This window comes from Mastigoproctus giganteus, chromosome 1 (assembly GCF_048544385.1).
Source record: "Mastigoproctus giganteus isolate SK-2022 chromosome 1, ASM4854438v1, whole genome shotgun sequence".
NCBI lineage: Eukaryota > Metazoa > Arthropoda > Arachnida > Uropygi > Thelyphonidae > Mastigoproctus > Mastigoproctus giganteus.
In genome coordinates, this window is record NC_143575.1 from 16574092 (window position 1) to 16592171 (window position 18080).

Below are 18080 nucleotides of genomic sequence, written 5' to 3' on the forward strand. Positions count from 1 at the left end.
TAAGACTTTACGAGCCCTAGCATTCTGTGCACGACTAGCACTGAATTCTTCGTTGTTCCCTTTTCCATCTTCTGTGGCCTTTTCTTTCAAAGATGAGAAGAGACAATGCTTTTGATTTAATAATATCGATACTTAGTGGGATTCGTTTTTGGTTACAACCTTCAATCCAAATAGATAACAGTCGCTGCATTTCAATCAGTGTAAAGATTCTATTTCGACCTAATGAATACAACAAACAGGCCCTCTCTTTGTACAGACATACAAAGAGAGGGCCAGTAAATCAAGTATATCTTATAATGGGGGGGGAGAACTTTCCAAATATTGACTGGACCTTGTGGGTTGGTCACTCACACAGCAGCAAGACTTTTGTAAATTTATTGGATGATTTTTTTCCATACCAGCATGTTAGAGAGGCAATGAGAAAAATCAATACTCAATCTGATTACCAGCAGTGACCATTCATGCATTAAGAATTTGCAGATAAAAGACCCACTAGGTGGTGGTAATCACGGTTAATCGATGCAGGATTTACTTAAAGATGTAATTACTGTCAAAGGCAAGGGAAAGGGCTTTTGCTTATGTAAAGGTGACTACAGTGCTCTCAGAGAGTTTTTAAATTCCATGAACTGGGAACATCTAATGCAGTTACCAAGAGCAAATTTTAAATGGGCAGCTTTTGGGAATGTAACTGAAGAGGCTACCAGACTTTTTATACCAACTAAAAGACACTGTTCAAGGTTCAGACCTATATGGAAGTCAGATGAACTGATGAGACTCATGGCAGAGAAGATAAATGAACAGGTTGCACATAAATTATCAAGCGATATATTTGCCTACTATAGATATAAACTAGTCTTCAGTCAAGTCATAAAGGAGGATAGGCATACAGATTACAAGAGGTCTGTGGCAAAGAGTAAAATTCAACTCCTTCCTTTTTACTGTTTACATAAACAGTAAAAAGGAAGGAGTTGAATCACATTGGTCCACTAGATATGAATGGTTTAACCACTGATGATTCTACTCAGGATGTTGACAAACTGAATAAGTATTTTGCATCTATATTCACACTGAGAATATTTTAGAGATGGGATGCCAGAAGGGTATCAAATTCTAACAGAGGGCTGAATAACTTTGTGGCAACTGAGAGAAAAGCGGAAGAGAAATTGTTGAAGCTAAATATAAAACAGCACCTGGGAAGGATGGATGGGAGTTACCCATTATATGAAAAGAGCCAGCAAAAGAGGCAAGCAATGATTATACAAGCATTCTCAGATTAAGGGGGGGGTCCGTGGATTGGAGATGTGTGAATGTATCCCCAATTCACAAAGGGGAATCAAAAGGTGACATGAGTAAATACAGACCTATTAGCTTTACTTCTGTTCCAGGTAAAATAGTGGAGTCACTGGTAAAAGAAGTAAGGGAGATCTGTCTAGACAGGTTACACTGCAGCCACAGCATGGATTTGTTAAGAGGCGATCTTGTCTGACCAATCTGATTGGATACTATGAAGAAATTATTCAATGTAAATGTAAAAAAGGCACCTGGGGTAGACAGGAGCTATCCAATTATATTTACAGAGGCAACAAACAAGGTCAGAAAACGCTAGCCATAATTATGAAAGCATCATTAGATTTGGAGGGGCCCATATGGACAGCAGATGTGCAAATGTATTCACAATTCATAAAGGGAGATCAAAGAGTGATATCAGAAATTACAGACCAGTTATCTTGACTTCTGTTCTAGGGAAAATAATGGAGTCACCGATTAAAGAAGTAATGCATGGTTATTTAGACAGGAATGCTGTTATACTGCAGTCACAGCATGGATTTCTTAAGGCACGATCAATCTAACCAATCTGATTGGATACTTGGACAGTAAAAAAGGAACTGGGAAAAAATAAATTTGACATCATATACTTAGATTTCAGAAAAGATTCTGATACTGTTGCACATAAAAGACTGCTGTACAAATTGGAGCAGTGTAACATTATGGGCAAGTTACTGCAATGGATGGTTGAGTGGGAGAAGCCAGAATTGTTTTCAGTGAGCAATGCTCTTTTTGGATGAATTATATTAGTGAACCCCCAGGATTCAGCGCTAGGCCCATTGTTGTTTTCAATATTTATTATTAACATTAGTAAAAGCGTATGATGCAAGAAAGCAAGCTTATATGGTATCAGCCAAAAAAAAAAAAAACCCTCTGCCTCGAATCTATTTCAGCCATCAACTTCTATAACAGATGGAAGTTTCTTCCACCAATCAACCACCTGCTAGCTAAAGGAAAACTTCTGCATATCTATCCTACAACTGTCTTTCCTCAATTTGAATTTATGACCTCTCAGGCAATTATTCTGAGCAAGAGGAAGAATCCCATCAGCACTGAGCATGCTCAAACCATTCAAAGCCTTATACACCTCAATTAGATCACCTCACAGGTGTCTAGTCTACAGACACTATAATTTGCAAAACTTAAGCCTTTCTTTGTAAGAGCAACCCTTTGTTCCATTCACTAATCTTGTCGTCCTTCTCTGTACTCGTTCCAGCAGCTCTACATCCTTCTTAAAATGAGGCCTCCAGATCTGTATACAGTACTCAAGGTGTACTGACCGTTGCCTTATACAAGGGGATAATCACCTCCTTATCCCTGCTAGAAAAATTCCTGAATATAATTGACAAGACACCATGAGCTACTCTTGCAGACCATCTGCACTGCTCAGAAAACTTCATATCTGACGGCACAATTACCCCAAGGTCGTTTTCATTCTCTACCACTGTCAGTGGTAGAGAATGAAATGTATCAACCACACAATTGATACATTACTCTGGGATTACTCCTTCTTATAGGCAGTACTTTAATATTAAACTTCAGTTGCCATCTCTCAGCTCAGCTGCTCAACTTTTCTGGATCCTGTTGCAGCAGCGTACTGTCATTAGTGTCAATAACAACCCTACCAACCTTCATGTTGTCTCCAAACTTAGACATCACGCCTGATATACCTTAGATGATTTATAGAGCTTCTTAATGTACCATTATGCAATCGACTTAATAATGAAAATAGCAATAAGAGCTTAATTGACGGTACTCACCTCAACTGATCTGCTTAGTTACATGGTATTGAAGTGGAAATGAAGTTTAAAATAAGTTAAAATAAATAAATACAGAACTATTAAAACCTGTAATTAAAAATATTAATATCACCTTGTTCTCATATTAATATTTTATAAACGACAACCAGGGATGAGGTAGTGCACTTCTTCTTCCTTGAGCAAATTTTAATTACAAGTTTTAACAATTCCGTATTTATTTATTTTAAACTTCATTTCCACTTCAATACCATGTAACTAAGTAGATCAATTGAGGTGAGTACCGAAAATTAAGCTCTTATTGCTATTTTCATTATTAAGCTGATATACCAACATCAATATCATTAATAAATACAGAAAACAACAATGGACCCAACACTGAACCCTGGAGAACTCCACTCATAGCATTAGTCCACAAAGAGCAATGTTCATTAATTACCACTCTCTGTTTTCTCCCAATCAACCATCCCTTTATCCATAGCAGCAATTTGCCTCCAATGCCATACTGCTCAAATTTGTGCAACAGTATCAAAAGCCTTTCTAAGATCCAAACATATGATATCAATATTATTCTTTGCATCCAGTTCCTTTGTGACTACATCACGGTATCCAATCAAATTGGTCAGACACGACTTCCCCTCAACTAACCCATGCTGTGTCTGAGCTATAACTGAAGTCTTGTCTAGATGATTCTGCAGTGCTTCTTTAACCAGTACCTCCATTCATTTCCCTGGAACAGAAGTTAAACTAACAGGTCTGTAATTACTTGTGTCGCCCTTTGATCCTCCTTTGTGAATTGGGGTCACATTAGCACATCTCCAGTCCATGAGTACCTCCCCTGAGTCCAAGGAAGCTCTCATAATTATGGCTAAGGGTTTGCTTACTTCCTTTGCTGCCTCCTTTAATATAGCTGGATAGATCCCATTCACCCCAGGTGCTTTTCTTATGTTCATCTTCAATAATTTCTCCTGCACTTTGCTCTCAGTTTTTACAAAATCATCTAGCTCACTGCCAGAGTTTAATTCACCTCTGGCATTACCCTCCCTGAATAACTCCTCATGTGTGAGTGTAGATGCAAAATACTCATTTAGTTTGTTAGCTACTTGAGCAGGATCATCAACAGTTGAACCATCGATATCAAAGGGACCAATCTGATTCATCCCCTTCCTTCTAAAGTTTACATAAGTAAAGAACCCTTTGCTGTTTTTCTTTGCATCCTTTGCCAAAGATTTCTCGTAATCTGCCTTTGCCTGCTTAACCTCCTTTGTGACTTGGTTACAGACCAACTTATATCTATCATAGGCTTCCGTGTCACCTATTAATTTATATGTATCCCATGCATTTTTCTTCTCTGCCACATGTCTCATTAGTTCATCTGACATCCATTTAGGCCTAAACTTTGAACTATATTTCTTAGTTGGTATGAAAAGCCTGGTAGCTTCCAAGATTAATTCTTTGAATGTTTCCCATTTTGAATTTGTTGTTGGTAACATCATCAGTTGGTCCCACCGCATAGAATTTAAATACTGTCTGAGACCACCGTAGTCACCCTTACGAAAGCAAAAACCCTTCCCTTTAACCCCTGATGATAGTTACCTCTTTGAATAAATCCCACTTCAGCACACTGTGATCACTGCCACGTAGTAGTTCCTTTATCTGCAGATTCTTAATGCATGAAGAATCACTATGGATAACCAGATCAAGAGTATTACTCCCTCTACTTGCCTCCCGAACATGCTGCTGGTAGAAAACAATCTAATAAATCCACAAAAGCTTTGCTAGTGTGTGTGTGAGTGACCAACCCACAAATTCCATAATGATATAGATGAAGGCATATCGGGCCTAATGTCTTAAGTTTTACGATATTATGAAGGTTAGAAGGGTGGTTAATGACAAGTATGGTACTGCAACAAAATATAGATAAATTAAGGAGATGGGGTGAAAAGTGTGAACTGAAGTTAAACAATGAAAATGCAAGGTACTACATATGGTTAGCAGTAATTCCAGATTAACATACCACATAGCTGATTGAAGGTAACCACATAGCTGATTGAAGTTTTAACATTGACAAATGCAAGGCACTTCATATGGGTAGCAGTAACTGTGGATTATCATATCAATTCTGTGGTAGGATAATCTGGATAACAGAGAATGAAAAAGGTATTGGACAATAAATACAGCTGGAGGTAATTTTGCAGTCAGATATGAGGAGCCAAGCCAGCTTATAGGGTTTTGTCAATGATATAAAGAAGTTTTGTACGCAGGCATAAGAAGGTGATTATCCCATTGTATAAGACAATAGTTAAGCCACATATTGAGTATACAGGTCTGGAGGCCTCATTTTAGGAAAGGCATGGATCTGTTAGAACAGGGGCAGAGAAGCACAGTGAGATTAGTGAGAGAAACAAAAGGCTTTTCTTACCAGGATAAGCTTCAGTTCTGCAAACTGCAGCAACTGAAGGGTGGATGCCTGTAAGGAAATCCGATTGAGGTGTTTAAGGCTTTGAATGGATTGAGTAAGCTCAATGCTGATAGAATCCTTTCTCTTTCTCATGCTATTTCTATGAGAGGACAAATTCAAATTGATGAAGGATTGTTGCAAGGTAGATATGTAGAAAATTGCCTTTGGCCAGCAGGTCAACCAGTGAAATACCACCACTTTGCTTATTAGCATTAGCATTAGCATTAGTAGAGGCATTTGATGCAAGAAAGCAAGCTTATGCAGCATCAGCCAAAAAAAAAAAAAAAAAAGTAACATAAATAATTAAAAATAACCACTTCCACTTCACCCCTCTGTTCGTTCGAAATACCTGTCCAGCTGAGCCTTAAACTTATTTAGGCTATCAACTTCCACGACAAGGGATGGAAGTCTGTTCCACCCACCAACCACCCGCTGGCTAAAGGCAAATTTCCGCACATCTATCCTACATCTGTCTTTCCTCAATTTGAATTTATGCCCTCTCAGGTGATTTTTCTGAGCTAGAGGAAGAATCCCATCAGCATTGAGCATGCTCAAACCATTCAAGGCTTTGTACACCTCTATCAGATCACCCCGCTGGTGCCTAGTTTCCAGACACTGTAATTTGCAAAACTTAAGCCTTTCTTCGTAAGAGAACCCCTTTGTCCCATTCACCAATCTTTGGAGGCTTGAAGTGGTGAAACCCATGTTTAGCCTCTAGAGCAAGTTTCCGGCATCCCCCTCCCCCATACTTCTCCTTTAACACATGCACGGTACTATGTGTTTTGATGCCTTTCGTGTTTGGGGTTTTCATAAAAAAAAAAAAAAAGTGGTTGATTGTTGGAAGAAACCACTATCTGGTGTTGTAAAAGTGGTTAGTTTGAATACATGCAATGAAAAATTAGGCAAACTGTTAAAGGGATGGACAGGTAATATGGGAAGTGTTGAGCTTTTTTTTTTTTTTTTTTTACTGATGCTGTGTAAGTTTTCTGTCCTGCATCATTTGCTACTACTAATACCAACTACATGGTTTCAAACAGTAACACCAAGAAGAGAATGGCTTTTCACTTAAAATGAGAGTATATGAGAATTGATTGCAACACTTCCTTTTGTTACTCAAAATGTCATTTCAGCTTTTGAAAAATTTGTCTGAGATATTACCACCTCATAACTGATTATTCTGAAGACAAAGCATATAGTATAAAATGTGCTGATAATCAATGATTGAAATAAATATCTGGAATATTAGTAGTGGAAAATGCAAAAAAGCAGGCTTATAGAGCAGCAGCAAAAAAAAATAAACCTTTTCACCTCATGTCCATACCTCTAATAGTTAGTCTGGTTCTTCCTTGAATTTATTCAAATTACCCACTGGTTTGTTTATTTGGTTTTTAGGAGCATTAGCAACTAAGGCCATATTGCTCTGGGGATATGCGGTGGTCATTCCCTGACCTTTCTGCATCCTCCGTATTTGGTGGTCATGGGCTCGAAGTCTAATCAAGAAGTGTGTGCTACGCACTGCTGCTCCTGCCCACAGAGGCGGGCAGGAGCAGCAGTGCTACGGAGGCAGCCAATTTCCCACTGGCTGAAGGCATTCCACACATTGATCTTGGACCCATCCTTTCTAAATTTAAATTTATGCACCTCCCTCAGTTGTGTAGTTTGAACAAGAGTAAGGATTCCGTCAGCAATCAGCTTACTCAATCCATTTAAAATCTTGAACACCTCAATCAGATCTCACAGGTGTCTAGTCTCTATATGGATGAATGAACAATAGATAAACTTCTAAAAGCTAATGATTATTCTATTGAAAGATGGCACCAAAGCTTTTAGTTGAATGTTAAAATTTTATCGGCTGAATATTTCCTAATTTTATTAATTTATTCAGCTTGACCGAGCTTTAAAATTTTATTGCTCACTGGATATTTTCAGTTGTAGTAAGCAGACAAGAAAGCAGTATAAATATCAGGGCTGTGCCAAGCCATTTTAGTTTTAGTACCTAATGTAAGAATGAAAAATTGTGCCCTCCCTAAAATGTTAAAAAAAAAAAAAAAAAAATTTAATTAAAAAAAATATATAACTTATTTAAAATATTTTTCTGGTACACGTTTTAATAAAAAATTAAAATTGAGGTTATAGAAATGACAAACAGTGGGGCGACAACAATGGTGACACACCCTAGCGCAGAGCTCAGTATCTGTACAGTGGCACGACAGAGATTTTTGTCTTGCAAAAGCAAGTTGATAAACGGATTGGAATAATCAAAACATAAAATTGAAAACATTGGCAATTATTTAATCTTTCTTTTGGCACCCCTTTCAGCTTTTAACCTGAGGCAAGAGCCTCGTTCACCTCACCTTCGGCACAGCTCTGATAAAGATGTTAAAAGCTGACTACTTCAGCAATTCACGACTCAAGAACCCACAGCATTTTGATCAATTTGCACAGTTTTGAGTTTTTAAGTGTTATATAACTGTGGTTTTCCGACATCTGTTTTCACTTTTTAATGAATTTCAAAGTTTCAATAAAGTTGCTTTTGGTGCTATTTTCGCTAAACTTCATTTGTGCAAGAGATTCTGTATCAAAGAAAATGTATTTAGGGCCAGGACCATACTCAGAGAATACTGACAATGGGAGATAGTCTTAGAATACAGAGTAACATTTAGAGCTACTAATAGGCTTGTTGCTAGATTGGGTGAGCCTAAACTAGGCTTACCAACTGGCTTTTTTTTTCTTTTAAGTTGGAATCTGGCTGCCAGTTTTATTTTCACATAAGTGGTGAACAGAGCTGTCAATCATATATCTATGATATGCTGTCTGTACAAAATTAGATTTTGTAGGTCAGTTTGCATGTTGGCTGAAAAACCATACCTCACAGGGTAACTCTACTTTTTTTTTTTTTTTATGAAAACCCAAAACACGAAAAGCATCAAAACCTATAGTACTTAGTACCGTGCATGGGTTGGAGAAGTATGGGGGGGGGGGGAATGTTGGAAACTTTGCTCTAGAGATTAAACGTGGGTTTCACTACTTCAAGCCTCCAATAAGCAAAGTGGTGGTATTGCACTGGTTGATGAGAGTCATCTACCACCTACACTTCCTCTCCTCCTGGCTAAGCTCCACAGGGAGGTGCTAGTTTTACAGTTTAAGCTAGTTTAAGTGGTATTACCAGATTGCTTTTACAAACCCTTTTTTTTTATTATGCTAATTCAAAATTGGCTACATTGCTTTATCATTAGTCAAATCTGACAACCATTGCCGTCAAAAAAATGTGCAAAAATTTTAGCACAACTATTGACCATAACTTCAGTCTGCACGGGTAGCACAGTGGTATCACCACCGTCCTCCCCACACCGGGTGGAAAAGGCCCGAGGTTCGAATCCCATCGATGACAAGGAACGTTAATGGGCTTTTTCACTCCGTGGCTGAGTTGGGTCTCGGGCGTAGAAATCAAGGTTTTTTCCCCCAGAAACTGGGATTTTTTTCATCCAGCAAACAGACAACTCAACCATAGAACACATGCAATTAAAACACAGCACGACAGAAGAATTTAATTATTCGGGTGGCCTAAATATAATAGTTTTGGTTTAGACCATAACTTCAGAGCCATAACATAGTACTTCTGCGCCTAACAAATTGGTCTCAGATTGTGCCTCATGTAATGCATCGGTTGGGTAACGCATGCCTTCTGTTATTATGCACTATGTCGCCACTTATGCGAAAATTAACTTATTTATAAAACAAAAGGTATTTTTTTAAAATATATTACATTTCTTTATTCAAATAATGAAATAAAATGGCTTATTTAAGAAGCTTCATGCCAGAAAAGCTTATGTACTTAATATCCAAACACTTACATCAATTCAAAACACTGACAGCCAAAAGCGCACTGTGTTAGAAATACAATATTCCCTAACGGCAGCGCCATCAGCTGGTCTACTGCAATACTACATCATAAAAACGGAATGGGTTGGGGCACATACATGTAGTAAGATATCTTACTACTCTGTGGGTTGGGGCGTTCAGAGATTACTACACTCTGGGGCCGTTTAGAATAAACGCCGACGTTAAAACAAGGCAAGGTCACCTTTTTCATAACACACTTTACGCACTGTACCTGGGACCTACGAAGTTTTTAAGTCGTACGGAAAAACAGGGATCCAAAAAAGTATAACTCAAATAAAATATAACAATTTTATTCAAGGATTTTACCCAAATTTCCACTAACCACTTTTGAAGAACAGATTTCTAAGATAAATTCTTTCTTCGGCTTTTACTGTAAGCAAAATCATTCAAACATCATAAAAGTTAACGTGTTGCGGAAATAGGCAGCAACACATGGACAGTTTTCGCTCCAGATCTGCATGAAAAATAAAAAATAACAGATGAAACCGCTATTGCATGACATGCTATTAACGTTAAAAATTTTCAGTTTTAAAATTTTACAAAATAATTAGTTAGCAATAAATTACTGGAAGTATTAAAACACTGGAACAGTGGCAGTCCAGATCTGTGACAAAAGCTGTTTGTAGGACACCTAATAACGTCTAAACTAAATTTATAGAAAGGGTTCAGAATTTTTTTAAGAATAAAAATTAGACTAACCTCAACTAACCTTAACTACAGGGTTAAGGTTAGTTGAAGTATTCGACAAGTGTCAAATCAACTAAGTCGACAACAGGCCGCCGTAGCCTAGTGGTCAGGCGCGCGGGGGCATAAGTACACGTGCTTTGAGTGACCGGGGTTCAAGCCCGTGTCTAGTGAATACGGTGCTGTTTCTTGTATTCTATCTTGTGAACTCCTCTGACCGTTTGTTCGTCCCGGAGTATAAACAGAAAATTTATTTTTTTTTAATATCATCAGGTTGTACTCTTGAGCGATGTGCTGGACGAAAAATCACAGTTTCTCCCACATAAAACCACGCAACACCGCACGAGAGAGACAACCCCGATTAAGTTGTGAAACACAGAAGCCAATAAAAGTTTCTCTCGTCCAAACAATATTCAGAGTTTTGCCTTCTCAATACGATGCGAAAGGGCTGCGAAGTTCACTGTGCTAACATAATAAGTACAGTATTGTTCTTAACATTCCCCGGTGTATGATCATAACCATTGTGCACTATGTCTGTATAAAGCAGTGTTCGCGGACTCATTTACATGTTGTACGGCTCAAGAACTCATGGGGAAACCATATTGTTTTCCTAAGAAAAATCCTGACTACAACCTCCAGTAAAGAGGATTCTAAATAAAAAGAAACTCTAGGGCCACCCGGAACATTCATTAGCATTAGCATTATCATTAGTAGAGGCATATGCTGCAAGAAAGCAAACTCATGCAGACTTAGGTGTGCAAACTTAGACATTAAGATGGATATACCATCATTAATATCATTTATAAATACAGAAAACAACAATGTACCCAACACTTAACCCTGAGGGACTCCATTAATAACATTAGTCCACAATGAGCAGTGTCCATTGATTACTACTCTCTGTCTTCTCCCCCTCAACCATCCCTTTATCCAAAGCAGCAATTTGCCTCCAATGCCACACTGATCCAATTTGTGCAGCAGCCTTCGATGCGCAACAATATCAACAGCCTTACTAAGATCCAAATATATAATATCACAGTTATTCCCTGAATCCAGTTCTTTTGTGACTGCATCATAGTATCCAATCAAATTGGTCAGGCAAGACTTTCCCTTAACAAAATCATGCTGTGTCAGAGCTAAAACTGAAGTTTTTGTCTAGATGATCCTGAAGTGCTTCTTTAACCAGTGCATCCATTAATTTTCCTGGAAGAGAAGTTAAACTCACAGGTTTGACTGACATTACTGAAATAATTACTTATGTCAGCCTTCGATTCTCCTTTGTGAATTTGGGTCACATTTGCACATCTGCAGTCTATGGGTACCTGGCTGAGTCCAAATAAGCTCTCATAATTATGGCTAAAGGTTTGCTTACTTCTTTTGCTACCTCCTTTAATATAACTTGAGAGATCCCGGGTGCCTTTTTTTTTTTTTTTTTTTTTATGTTTATGCTCAACAATTTCTCCTCCATTTTCCTCTCAGTTATTACAAAATCATCCAGCTCACTGCCAGAGTTTACTTCACTTCTGGCATTCCCCTTCCTGAATAACTCCTCATGTGTGAATGTAGATGCAAAATGCTCGTTTAGTTTGTTAGCCATCTGAGAAGGATCCTCAACTGTTGAACCATCAATATCCCGTGGAACAATCTGATTCATCCCTTTCCTTCTAGAGTTTACATACGTAAAGAATTATTTTCTGTTTTTCTGCCTTTGCAGAAAATAATCTGCCTTTGCCTGTCTAATCTCCATTGTGACTTGGTTACAGACCAGCTTATATCTCTCATAGGCTTGCATGTCACCCATAAATTTATATGTATCCCATGCAATTTTCTTCTCTGCCATATGTCTTATTAATTCATCTGACATCCATTTAGGCCTAAACCTTGAACAATATTTCTTAGTTGGTATGTAAATCCTAGTAGCTTCCAAGATAAGTTCTTTGAATGCTTTCCATTTTGAATTTGCTGTTGGTAACATCATCAGTTGGTCCCACTGTACAGAATTTAAATACCTCAGACTATCGTAGTCGGCATTACGAAAGCAAAAACCCTTCCCTTTACCCCCTGATGGTAGTTACCTCTTTGAGTATATCCTACTTCAGCACTCTGTGATCACTGTCACCTAGTGGTTCCTTTATCTGCAGATTCTTAATGCATGAAAAATCACTACTGATAATCAGATCAAGAGTATTACTCCCTCTAGTTGTCTCCCGAACATGCTGATCTAGAAAACAAATATCAAATAAATCCACAAAAGCCTTGCTAGTGTGTGAGTGACCAACCCACAAATTCTAGTCAATATCTGGGAAAATAAAATCTCCCATTAAAGACTCACTACGTATTTTATTTTATTAAAAGAGGCGAGTGCAGCGAAGCACATTGCATATGGGGGCGCTATCCCCCAGAGAGTCTACCAGCAATAGGTCTTCCAGCTAACACCTACAAGGAACTGCAGAAAATCGCAATCCTGACCACCTGTAGGATAGTCAGAGAATTCTCCACCAACAGTAACACCCGACATAATAACAACCACTCTGTGTACTGGTAGCAATACTATCATGAGGTGGAACCACCAATCACGGAGAAATAATAATAATAATAAAATAGTGACAAACTTCCTAGGAGCAACAATGGCGAAATGGAGTACCACCATTAAGATCGAAAACATCACAACCAGGCCAATCCCCATTAGAAGAGAAATCTTTCAGGGAGATGCTCTGAGCCCACTGTGGTTCTGTCTAGCACTCAACCCTCTATCTACAATGCTTAACGGCAGCAAGTATGGATATAACCTCAAAGAAGGAAGAAAGAACCTGTACACCCTCACCAACCTGATGTACATGGATGATATCAAGCTCTACGCGGCAACCGAGAAGCAACTCCGGCAACTACTCCGGATCACCGAAGAATTCAGCAAGGACATAAGGATGGAATTTGGTCTAGACAAATGCAAGACCCACAAACTGCACCAGGGAAAATTAGTTGGCCGAAACTACCAGCTGCTTACTAGTAAAGAGATCGAAGCTATGACAGAAGCAGAGACCTACAAATACCTAAGGATGATGCAGGCTCAGCAGTTAGAGCACAAGGAAATCAAGAAATGCCTGACCGAAAAATATCATCAGAGACTGAGAAGCCTGCTGAAAGCAAAATTGAACGGAGTGAACACATTTAAAGCCATAAACACCTATACAGCTCCAGTACTAGCATACACCTTCGGGGTCATAGATTGAACTAACACCGAGCTAGAAGTTATCATGCGAAAGACAAAGACAATGATGACCAAGAGATGCCAACACCACCCGATGTCAGCAGTGGAGAGACTAACAATAGCTCGGAAACAGGGAGGAAGGGGCATGATAGACCTGATAGAGCAACACAAAACAGCAATAGTTAACCTGAAAGATTACTTCAAGAACAACCCAGCCCACTCCATCAGGCCAAAGGAAGATAGATAAATGGTATACCCCACTCAACCTAAGCGAGGAACGCCCCCACCCACCCAGACAGCACGAGAAACGAAGTTAGAAAGATGGACAAAGAAGACACTACAATGCCCTCCATCAAGATCATATCGATAACATTGCTTCCAATGCATGGCTCATAAGCGGGACGCTCTTCACTGAGACTGAAGGATTCATGGTGGCCATCCAAGACCAGGTAATCAACACCAGAAACTATAGAAAATACATTGCAAAGGAGCCCGGAACGTCAGATGACACATGTCGAGGATGCCACCTGGCCTCAGAAACTATCCAACACATTACCACAGGGTGCAAGTTGATCACCCAGACTGAGTACACTCATAGACACGACCAGGTAGCCTGGATAATACATCATAAGCTAGCGAGGAAATACCAGTTGACCAAAGAAAGTGTACCATACTACAAGTACGAGCCCCAGACAATAGTAGAGACCCAAACCCACAATCTGTTCTAGGACCGCGCCATAATAACGGATAAGACCATCCAGCACAACAGACCGGACATAACCATTGTGGACAAGATGGAAAATGCTACCTACCTGTTTGACATAGCGGTGTCGAAAACTAGCAATGTCCAGAAAACCCATGAGGAAAAAATTAGGAAGTACACGAACTTCAGTGTGAGGTCAAGGAAATGTGGCATATGCAAGAAGAAACAACCATCCGGATCATCGTATTAACCACCGGTATGGTTGCAAAGACTCTACATAGTAGCCTAGCCGCAATAGGTCCCCCAGAGAACACCTACAAGGAACTGCAGAAAGTCGCAATCCTGAACACCTGTAGGATAGTCAGAGATTTCCTCGACCAACAGTAACACCAAACATTACCACCACCCCGTGTACTTAATAGTAGTAGTACCCGTCACGGAGGGGAATCCCCCAATCAAGGAGAAATAATATAAGAGTAAGAAATAACAATAATAATAATAATAGGAAACCAAGGACGTAAAACAGACAAGAGAGCGAAAGATTCGGGAAGAAGAAGTAAAACAGACGATCAAGAACCCTCACAACTGGTGAACTCCCGGAATAGATAACGTCGAGAACTACTGGTACAAGAGGCTCGCTTGCACACAGCAGCAGCACCTGACAGAGCAGTTCACCTGAATGATAAGGCACCCAGAGACAATCCCGAAGTTTCTCATTCAAGGAGTCCCATAACTGAAGCCTAAAGAGGAAGTTACAAGAAATCCGGCGAAATACAACCCAATCACCTGCCTCCCAACAACGTATAAGATCCTGTCCAGCTGCATAACCAGGAATATATCAGACAACTTGGACAGCCAGAACATAATGGCCGAACAGCAGAAAGATGCAAGCGGCTGAGCAAAGGATGCAAGGAGCAATTAACCATAGATGCCGTGGTTATGGAGCAAGCCTACAAGAAGCGCCACAACATGTACACAGCTTACACCGATTACCGCAAGGTCTTCGACTCCATACCTCATACTTGGCTAACACAAGTGCACATTAAAAATTATCTCCTCAGAGAGCCCAACCCCCAGCCAGCCTATAAAAAAAACAAGAAAAAAAAAACAAGATGGTTGTGTCAAAAATGAAACGAGAAACAAGAAGAGTTAATGAAAACAAGGAGATTCAGGACAAACCGGTCATTATTCGTGTCACAACAGATAACACCAACAAGCAGCAGGGTTCCCCCCTGTACCCTACCCTTCCAGACGGCACTGGCCTTGAAAAGAAGCTAAAATTAAAATCAGTTGTGACGGTGTATGACTCGTCCTTGAGTAAGGCCCTGGGGGCCTTACTAAAGGACGAGTCAAACACCGTCACAACCGGCCTTAGGGAACAGATCGGTACCCTCTGGACGAAGCTGGAAACTGTGGTCCTAAAAACTCACATTGAATGCGAACGAGCCACCGCAAAACTGGAGGTGTACACGGAAAGTGGGACGAATCCAAATGCTACAGCGTTCCCTTCTTAGGCACAAGCGCTGAGGAACACACAAAACAGTGAACCAGTAGCTCCCAAGCTTCCCCAAGCAAGAAAGAAAACATTACTACCAACACCTAATTTTGTAATTGTAGGACCAACAGGAGTACAGAAACAAACACGTGAGGAGATTAAATCGAAAATAATGGAAAACCTAAAAGACACCTTAGAACCACCAGGATAAACGCAATTAGAAAGACCCGAAATCCGGGTGTCGTGATCGAAACTGAAACGAAACAGGAGATGCAGCACATAATCAGCAATCCCGAATGACCATGCTGGGTCAACTTGCTGAGCCCCCTAAAAAGAAAAGGCCATCGTTGATCATCTTTCATGTTGATAAAGACCTGACACAAGAGAAACTAATAGAAGAAGTTTACGGAAGAAACCTGCAAAGCGACCTACCCGAACAGAGAGGACAGAACCTTGTCAAAATAATAGAGCAAGCTTATCTGCGAAAAGACCTAAACCTCCCAAGGATTTCCTAATTCATTTCACAAGTATACGTGGTCTCAATTCCAATCTCAACGATGTCCATTTCCACTTGCAGTCTTCCAAACCCCATGTACTTTTTCTGACTGAATCTCAGTTATCAGTTGATTCAACAACTGCTCATCTCAGATGTCCAAATTATTTGCTGTATGATCCCTTTCGTCTCAAAGGTGGTACTTGTGCATATGTCCGTTCTGATATTCCCTGTCAGAGACTTGGCAATTTGGAATCTCCTCTCTTTGATCTGCTCTGGCTTAAAATCTCTCTACCTCATTATGTCGAATTCATCTGTTGTCTCTACCGTTCTCCCAACTCCACTAATCACTTGGAGCTCTTTGACTTCCTCTCTTTGCAACTTGACTTTCTCCAGTCCAACTTTCCTAACAGTGAGGTAATTTTTCTTGGTGATTTTAATGTTCACAACTCCAGCTGGCTTAAGTTTTCTAGTCACACCGACCCAGCAGGTCGAGATGCTGAGGCTTTTGCAATTACTAACGACCTAGCACAGATTGTTCATTTACCTACAAGAATACCGAACAATCCTAATCATACAGCCAATACGCTTGATCTTTTTCTCACAAACAACCCTTCTAAGTACACGGTCGAAGTGAAAGGTCCTTTAGGCACTTCAGATCACAACTTGGTGATTGTCTCTTCTCCAATGGAACCTTTATCTCATGGCTATTCCCAACCTCGTATTGTTTGGCATTACAAGAATGCAAAATGGGATGACCTGCGAGACTTCTTTTCTTCTTTTCCTTGGTCTGATTACTGTTTCAAAACTTCTGATGTCAACGTTTGCTCAGATCGTGTCATTGAAATTATTCTTGCAGCCTGAAAATGAAATCCCCTGGGCCGCTATTGTGGTCAGAAACCCAGATATAACAGTTACCAGGATCACTCACCTCTGCACGGCCTGGGCAGTCTGTGCACATCTTATCTCAGCACTGGGAGCCTTCTACGTCGTAGCCCTTTATTGCCGCCCAGGAGAGGACATAACGATGGCTACAAGGTACCTAGAACATGTAACAAATATCCTCCCTGACCAGAAACTAATAATAGGAGCGGACGTGAACTGCAGGTCACCAGCTTGGTACAGCCATACCCCGGACAGGCAGGGAACAAGGAATGGGCAGCGCCTGGAGGAATTCCTAGCAACATCAACGATAACAGTGCTAAACCAACCTAATCAACTACCGACTTACTGCAACCTACGATGGGAATCAACCATCGATGTCTCCCTAGCCACTAGGAACATTGCTGGCAATATAACAGACTGGACGGTTCAGGATGCCTGGACAACGTCCGACCACAGGGTCCTGACCTTCCAACTCAACAGAGACCATCAATAACAATATCCTGAGAGACAAATGCTGCAGAGATATGCATTGAACACTGCAAACTGGAACCCATTCATAGATACCCTAATAGCAGAAAAAGATACACAGCAAGCTGCAATTCAAACAAACCAAGACCCTAACCAACTCCAAAAAACAGTCACAGCGATTATTACTAAAGCAGCGAATGCTGCCATAAAATGAAGAAAACCTGCCTCAGGCGCTGTACCATGGTGGAGTCCGGAGCTCCAGAGGCTCCGCAGGGAAGTCCAGGACAAACGAAAAGCATTCCAGAGAGCCAGACGCTCCTGGCCTGCCCCTGAAGTGGATGCAGGAAAATCTACGAAGAGGCCAGAAACCAGTACACCTCGCTCATACGCAGAAATAAACAACTCTCGTGGGAAAATCTGGTCGCAACCACTGGCAACACTGACCCCTGGGGGGTGGTCTACAAAGTAACCACTAATAAACTCCCCAGGGGAGAGGTAATTTCAACCACCATAACACCACAGGGAGATGCTACCAATTCTTGGGAGGCATCTGTTAACAATATTTTGGACGCAACCTTCCACCCTCATGTAGACCCACAGACACCCCAACAAATCAAGATGTGCACAGAGAATGACGACTACCGAACAGAAGACAGGGAACCGGATTTCACAATAGAGGAATTACAAGCGGCTGCAC

General features: G+C 40.3%; 1 protein-coding gene across 1 annotated transcript in view; it reads right to left on the reverse strand.

The window, feature by feature from the left end:
• LOC150090583 (uncharacterized) overlaps nucleotides 1–9492 on the reverse strand; it is a 153120-nt gene extending 143628 nt beyond the window's left edge. The window contains exon 1 of the mRNA XM_090385101.1: nucleotides 9399–9492. The gene's annotated coding sequence lies outside the window, so the exon portion shown is untranslated. The remainder of the gene's footprint in view (nucleotides 1–9398) is intronic.
• Nucleotides 9493–18080: the final 8588 nt, after the last annotated feature.